The sequence below is a fragment of the Pinus tabuliformis genome, chromosome Q, assembly GCF_031772625.1.
Source record: "Pinus tabuliformis cultivar Carrire ecotype Pingquan chromosome Q, CPIR1, whole genome shotgun sequence".
Classification (NCBI taxonomy): Eukaryota; Viridiplantae; Streptophyta; class Pinopsida; order Pinales; family Pinaceae; genus Pinus; species Pinus tabuliformis.
Window position 1 is genome coordinate 1148771475 of NC_142296.1, and position 8088 is coordinate 1148779562.

Consider the following 8088-nt stretch of genomic DNA (forward strand, 5'->3'; position numbering starts at 1 on the left):
TGTTTTAATTCCTACATTTCAAATTTCTTTTTTTTTAGACTCAACTAACAGGTTTATATATTTTTCTGGGGTGAGTAACTGTGAAATTCGGCCCAAATGAAGACTACCCAGTGTACCTTTCTTTTTTTTCATTAATACTCTCTCTAGTCATTGCTTTAGGAACTGGCCAAGCATCTTCTCAACCCCTCCCACCTGCATGTCATTGCTTGGTACTTCCCTTTCAGTATCTGAGACAATTTATTGAACTATATCATTATCTTCATATGATGCCTCATTATATGCTTCATATTCTTCCATTGATATATTGTCCACAAAAAAATGAACAATTTCAATGTTCAATTCTGTTGGGTGTGAGGGCATGTTCATGCTTTGTTCATTGGTTGTTGAGACACTATGTTCATTCATATTAATCATGGCTTTTGCCAACCATGACGGTGGGTTGACTTGGCTTGGCAATGTCAATTAATCATTGTCAACTGCATGTTCAACAATTCCATTAACAATATCAACAACAAAAGTTTCATGTTCTTGAGTTGGTAGAACAACCTCCATGTTACTTCGAATTTGTTCATGATTATACTGTGTTTCACATACAGTTTCATCATATTCATGATATAAGTGTCCTTGAGAGAGGGAAATCATATTACTAGCTACAACCACATCATCTTGTTCATCTATTTCTTGCACTTCAACACCTGTTTGGACATGCCCTTCTTCCTAACCATCCACATGAAATGTCTGGCTACAACCAGTATCATGCATAAGATCATCATAATTCAGTGGCCATATTCCTTTCCTCCTAAAGACAATCTTGATATTTGATGGTGCCAGAGCCCTTTTAAAAGCTTTACTTGCAAGCCCTGCTAGTTTGAACCTTTTCACCTCAACCCTTGGATTCTTTGCCATCCATGCAGCGCGCTCTGACCTGAAATAGTTCTTGAAAGGACCAAACACACTAACATCAAGGGGTTGCAATCTGTGATTGATATGAGGGGGCAATATCAACAGGTCGGTGCCTAAATTGTTTACTTCCTCAATTGTTTGTACAACCGTGTGGCTCCCATGGCCATCTAATATCAATAACTTTCTGTTATTAAGTGAGATGCCACTTGGTACCGATGCAGAAAAGTAAAAAAGACAACTTAAAAACAGTTCTTTAGTCATCCATGCATGGGGATGTGTAGCCATGCATGCACCTAGTTCACAGTTCTGTATATAGATTTTCAGTTGATTTTTACCTTTGAATAGATAAAATCTTGGAATTGAAGTACCAATTGCATTGACACAACATAAAATAGTTATCCACTCCCTACTCTTAGGAAACATATTTGGCACATTTCATATCCCTCTCTTGGTAATTACTCGCATGCCACAATTCCTCCCTGCTTGTAAACCTGTTTCATCACAGTTTCATATATTGTCTAATCCATAAGAATGTTTATCGTAAGCACTAGAAAGAGTGTCATAGAACTTTTGCACAAATGTAGGTCACAAATTTAATGCTCGGTGTCATTCAAGGCCCTCATTTGTATGTAATACAAGGTCTAGATGCCTTTTTTTAAACCCAAACCACCATGATTTACCAGGAAACCCATCTTTGATTGGGTTTGGCCTCCCTTGACAGATTTAAGCAACTGTGGATTTGAGTTGTATCAACTCTGGCCCATGTCCCAATTGGGCCATCTCTTTACACCACTCAGCCACCTCAACCTCCTCCTCATCAGTTATAATTGTGAGAGGCCCTCTACGTTTTCTATGAGTTAGTCCATTTATCCAATAATGTATTGATGAGGGAGGAATTCCATGTGTTTTTCAGATGCTCGAACTGAGTATCCATTAAACTCTATGTCGTCAATTGCAACTAGCATTTCTTCTTTCCTCCATCCTCTTATAGCGCTAATATTTTTAGTTGAGCTTTACCCTTGGACTGTTGTTGACGACGACTTTATGGGTGATGGTGTGACAACATTAGCTTCAGTCCCATGGTCATCCTCAACAATGTTCCTTGGGGAATTGTTGACATTCACATAAGCTATCCTGTCCTCATCTGACGATGGGCATCGCAGTTAGGCACCCCTTGTCACTCTCCTTCCACTTCTCCTTGTATGAGAAACACAATGAACTCTTTCCATAGATGCAACAACCTGCAGAATTATTGCATGAATTTAGTTAAGAATATTTGAAAATTATACTTTCATACAAGGCAAAAATACTTATACTTTATTACAGGCAATTATCAACATGTATGTTAGTATCCTTGAAAAATAAAATCTACAGAATCATTTACTTGTATATCTTCAAAATTATCAGTGATTGTTGTTTTGATAACTTGTTTTTACACTTAAAATACCATGACTGTATTTGTACTTGGAAAACTATTGTCGGTTTTCACCTTCTTCGGGTACTATGAGAAGATATGGTAGTTATTGTTTTTTGAATTAATTTGTTTTGACTCGTGTTTGTTACTGCAATTGAATTCATTCATGGCCCACACTGTCTCACCAAGTGGACTTGCATTGTCAATCATGTAGTTCAAGTAGTGTTTTCCTTATGTTGCTTTGAAGTTGAAAAGAACTTACATCATATCAAATAATTGACCCATAATATTCTCTCAATATTTTAATATTTTTCTCATACTTTCCTTAGTACTTGTCAACAAACTCAAAAACCTGCAAAATTCTCCCAGTCATTTGAATATCAAGATATCATATTAGATTAGAGCAATACCCAGTATAGTTATTGAATATGGGAATAATTCCATCAATATGAAATTCTATGGATAAGAGAAAATTACCTATTTTTCATGGCTCAAAAGTTCATTAGAGTAATAAGAAACTTCCAATGTAGTAGAAGTTTCTCCTACAAGATTTGATCCAGGATTGCTAGTGTCAATATTGTAGGCTTGTCTCGGTGTTTTCATATATTCTAGCCTCTACCAACAGTAATGGTTTGAGTTACCATAACCAACCTGAGAACATATTGAGGGGAATGATGTTTACCTACAAAGTAATGAAATCTAAGATGAGTTCAACATTTGGTATTGTCAAGGATTCACTGATGAGAGTGGGCTCATGGTCTGGTAGGATGTATTTGAGAGTTATACTATTGGAGGATTATGCGATGATTTTGGGCTTGTATTTTATGAGGACAACACAAGCATTTCCTTTTTTGGAGAAGGATAAAAATTTTATCATTAGAGACCATGGAGCTCAGATATTGCCAATGGTGAAGAAGAGTAGTGTGGGATATCATTCAATGGTATTCACAGTTGTGTTGTATGATATAGATCCTCAATTACATAAGTTTGAGAAGGGGAAAATCCTATATCATGATCAACAAGAGAGGGAGCTAGTGGACATGGCTAGATGAGCATCTTAAATTGGAAATATGAGTCAATTTGTAGGTTGGGTAGGAGAAGTTGGATCTTCTTCCAATATTGAGCATCATCAAGAGACTTCAACCAAGTGCCTTCACCAACAATGTGATGTCAGAGTGAGAGGCCCAAGTGCTTCTTCTAATGAAGATTATTTTAGTGCATAAGTGGATGATAGAGATCCTATGGGTATTTTGGATTATTGCAAATATGTGATGGGGATATATTATTTTCAATTAACTGAGAAATGGCTTGCAAATTTGGGTTGTTCAAAGACAAAGATTGAAGGACCACAGAGATACATGAGGAAACAACATTCGTTAGATACCTTAGTTGCTTAGAGTCAAGGGAGTGACTTTCAAGTCTTCCTATCTATATAAATTATTTTGTGTGATGGATGGCTGACTGCCTTAGTGTAGAAGTTTCTCCTACAAGATTTGATCCAGGATTGCTAGTGTCAATATTGTAGGCTTGTCTTGGTGTTTTCATATATTCTAGCCTCTGCCAACAGTAATGGTCTAGTTGCCATAACCAACCTGAGAACATATTGAAGGGAATGATGAGCACATTAATTGACCAAGTTCAATCTAATTGTAATACTTTAGAATTTTTTGAGGAAGTCATAACATTTCATTCAAATATTCAGCACAAGATTAATGTCTCATAGGTTGTGCCATATTTTTCCACTAATATTATTGTTGCTCAGGTGTATTTTTTATGTTCTTTTTCATTTGCAGCTATCCATACTAGCCAATACTTTTCATTATGGTTGTGACATATTTTCCAATCAACTTTAAAATGATTCAGAATATAGAAAAATGAAAAAAAAAAATCATGAAAATGAAATTGTAAGAGCTAAAATAAAAAACTATGAGAAATGAAAATAAAACTGTAAGAAAAATGTCTTGTAATTGAAATAACTAACCTGAATATACTGTCAAATGTTCTGTGATCATTTGTCTCCAAGGCTGGTGAATAGTTTGAATGCATAACATGCAACTTCAGCGGTGGTTGAACTTCTTTTATATTTTTTTGCACTTGAATTTAATCGGTGGTAAGGGTGGACATGGATTGAAATGGCTTCATTTTGAATGTGTGATCTGGATTTAATTGGATGTGATCCAATGGCTTGGAATTTGTTATTTTTTGATCCATGTGCTTTGATCTGTTTTAATGAGAAATAGAATGGGTTGGGTGTCATTTATTGAAGTTATTGGGTTGGGTGTCATTTATTGAACACAGTGGGTTTAAATGTTATTGGGTTGGGTGTCATTTATTAAACACAGTGGGTTTAAATGTTGAACAACATAGCAGTTATGACTGACATACATTCACTTTTATTATGTGTAGGTATGGATATTTATTTGGACTACATAGCTTCAGTTCTGATGAGTGGGGGTTCAAGTGATTGCTACTTTGTACTTCTGGAATAGACCATTTTGGAAGGATTTATGGTTTTATCTGTTTTCTAGTTGGGTCAATATGATTTGTACTCTTAAGTATTAAGATACTATTTATGGACAGTTGTGGGCTAGTCAATGTTTTGGGAAATTTTGGACATAAATTAAAACATATTTGCACTTAATGTTATTTATTTTTGTTTAAATATTGGTTGCATATCTCTCAATTTTTGGTGGTTTGGTGGGACCAGTACTATATCAATTACTGGTCCCTACACAACATTAGACATCTCTCCCTTATTCAATGTCTACTAGTTAATGTTTCGGTCCTTTTTTATTTTATGTGTCATTCGTTAATGTGTCTTTAGGTTAGACAACCACATCTAACAAGGTGGCCAAGATCGAGCAGGTGGCCAAGATTGAGCAGGCTGAGAAATGGTTGCCCGTGTGACCAGAGCACTATGAAATGAGACACCGATGAGTTCTTGGTTTAGCGGAGACGACGAGAGAGATGATAAGAAGAGAAGGGTAGAGAAGATATTGAAAGAGGCCATGGAGAACCCTCGAGACTTGGTACAACTACGAAGATTGTCGCAAATATTCCCCTCATCCCCATAGGATGCTTCCTAATCTCACAAAGTATACATTTTTTATATATTTTTATTGGTATTTATAAGTAGTTGAAAATGACATCTTTAACAAATGAATGCATGTCTAATGCTTCTAGTTGTTCTCTTATTTGCAACCACAATCCACAACCCAGGCCACTGCAAAGCTCCAATATAATACAATGCAGTTGGTCCTTCTCTGTCGTTGAGGAGGAAAAGTAGTTTAAGATCTTCAATTACACTATTATTCTAATTTTGTCTAGATTCCTCATCCAATGCATTGCAACCCAGATCGTCCCTTTCACATTGTGCTTGTCTTGTACACTCACTGTATTTTTCATTTTATATATGTACTAGCATACCGAAAGGAAACCCTGAAGTGAATGATAATGATATGTTGTTTAAAGATAAGAGATTTTTTTAATTGGTTTTTGAGTAATTAATGGAATATTCATCGAATAAGGTCCATGAATAATGTAATAGCATGCTATTTTAGATGGTTAAGAACACTTCTGCATACTTTAGAAAATGTGAAGATAAAGGTGTTTTGAGTTGGTCAAATGGCATGAGTAGTGATAATATTGGTGGTACAACTGCTTAACATTTCTGAACTTTGGACTATTATAAGGTCCCTACTAAATAGGACATGACTATTGATTTATTGTGTCTAACCAGTTCTGCCAATTTGAAAGTTAATGCTTAGAAAAACAAACACCCTCTTGTGTGCTTCAACCCTCTATACCTGATGAAAGAAGGTGATGTTGAAGGAGTGTAGAAGGAACATGTTGTTTACTTGGCCTCTAAGGAAGGTTTTGGGTTCATTAGAAAAACAAATGATGTTAGGTCATTCAGAGTCAAGGAAGGATGTGTTCTTAGTTGTGGGGGAATATATTGGAGTCAACCAAATCCTTGACTTTTCAAGATGCACTTTGGTACGAAATGTTATTGGAAAGAGCATAGCGATAAACTACATTATGAGATAGAGTAAGTAGATTCGGGGTTCATGTTTAGGCCATTTATATCTTGGAGCAATGCAATGTAACTGCACTAATCATTTTCAATCCTTTTCCCTCCACCGTAATTAGTTTTGTCCCCTTTCCATCCACCATAATTACTTTATCATTAAGTAATGTAACATGTTTCACTTAGATCTTTTTAAAAGATTATTATGGATAGAGATTGGTATTTTACTGCAACATTGTATTCTTTAATTTCTTATTGCTCTAGAATTATGACATATATTTATGACTTAACAAGGTGATAAATTGAGTAACTTATTTTATAAAAAAAGTTATAACAACATTGGATTTAATGAAAATTTATATTACTCACATGGGGAAATATTTGTCCACTAAGTTTGATCATTTTACATTTTTTATTATTATCTTTTTTTATGGAAATTTGGTGATACAAATCCAAGCCAACTTGCCATTTTTCATTATTTAAAATGCAATTTTGAATATAAATGCATTCAAAGAACTAAATCTATACATAGGTAGCAACTCAAGTAGACCATTTCAACAACTTTTTGGCTAAGTCATTGGAGAATATGCCAAATAAAATGTAAAATGTTTAAATTGCACTATATTGGTTTGCATAAATATAATAGAACTTGCTACTTTTAAAATAGAAATAGCAATTAGAGTGTTATTACCAATACCAAATGTTTGAGGAGCCACCTTTGGGGGCATTAAACTATCCCAAGGGACAACCAAACATGGACTAGCTTCACACAATCTACCCTTTTATTCTGTTCTACATTAAACCTTTTCATCGTATGTATTTCTTTTTTTGTTTGTTTGTTAGGTAGTGTGAGTGTTGAGATGAATGGCATGCCTAACATGTGGCTTGAGTAACTACGACCTATGGGCATCTAAGCCATCAAATCCACCCAAGGATCGCACTCATCCTTGGCCACGACAACCCTTAGCACGGCTATATTTTTTCTTATGGGGTTTCAAATTGGTTACCTTTCCACCAAATAGTTCCTTAACAGAACACCTTGCCACTATTTATTTTACACCACATGGGATTTCATCTTATCTATCTTATTTATTTATTTACAATCCATATAAAATTTGACAAAAGGTTATATTTAATTTAATTTTATATTATAAATAAGAAAATCATGATATCAATGAATAACGTTCTCATACATCTCATTTTCTCATTCAGTCCTAAGTATGCCTATAAATCCATCTCCACTTGAGATAATCTTTTGAGTTGTATATATATATATATATATATATAGAGAGAGAGAGAGAGAGAGAGAGAGAGAGAGTAATGATCCATTTTATTTCATTTTACATTAAAAATTTCCATCCTATATATTTATCTTTCTTTTTTTACAATCCTTCCACATAAAGATTTAATTAATTTTATTTTAAATTATAAATAAGAAAATCATAATACAAAAGTGTAAAATTTTCTTACATCTCACTTTCTCATTCAAATGTAAGTACCAACATAAATCCATCTAACCTCAAATCTATCAACCGTCTAAAAGGACCAAATCAATCTCTTGAGTTGTATATTTAGAGAGAGAGAGAGAAAGATCCATCTCAACCTCCAAATCTCTTGAGTTGTATGTGTGTGTGTATATATATATATATATATATATATAAACTCCATGTTAAAGAAAGAAATAATTACAAATCTCTTTCATTTTGACCAATACATCAATAAATTGTTTTAACCACAATAATTT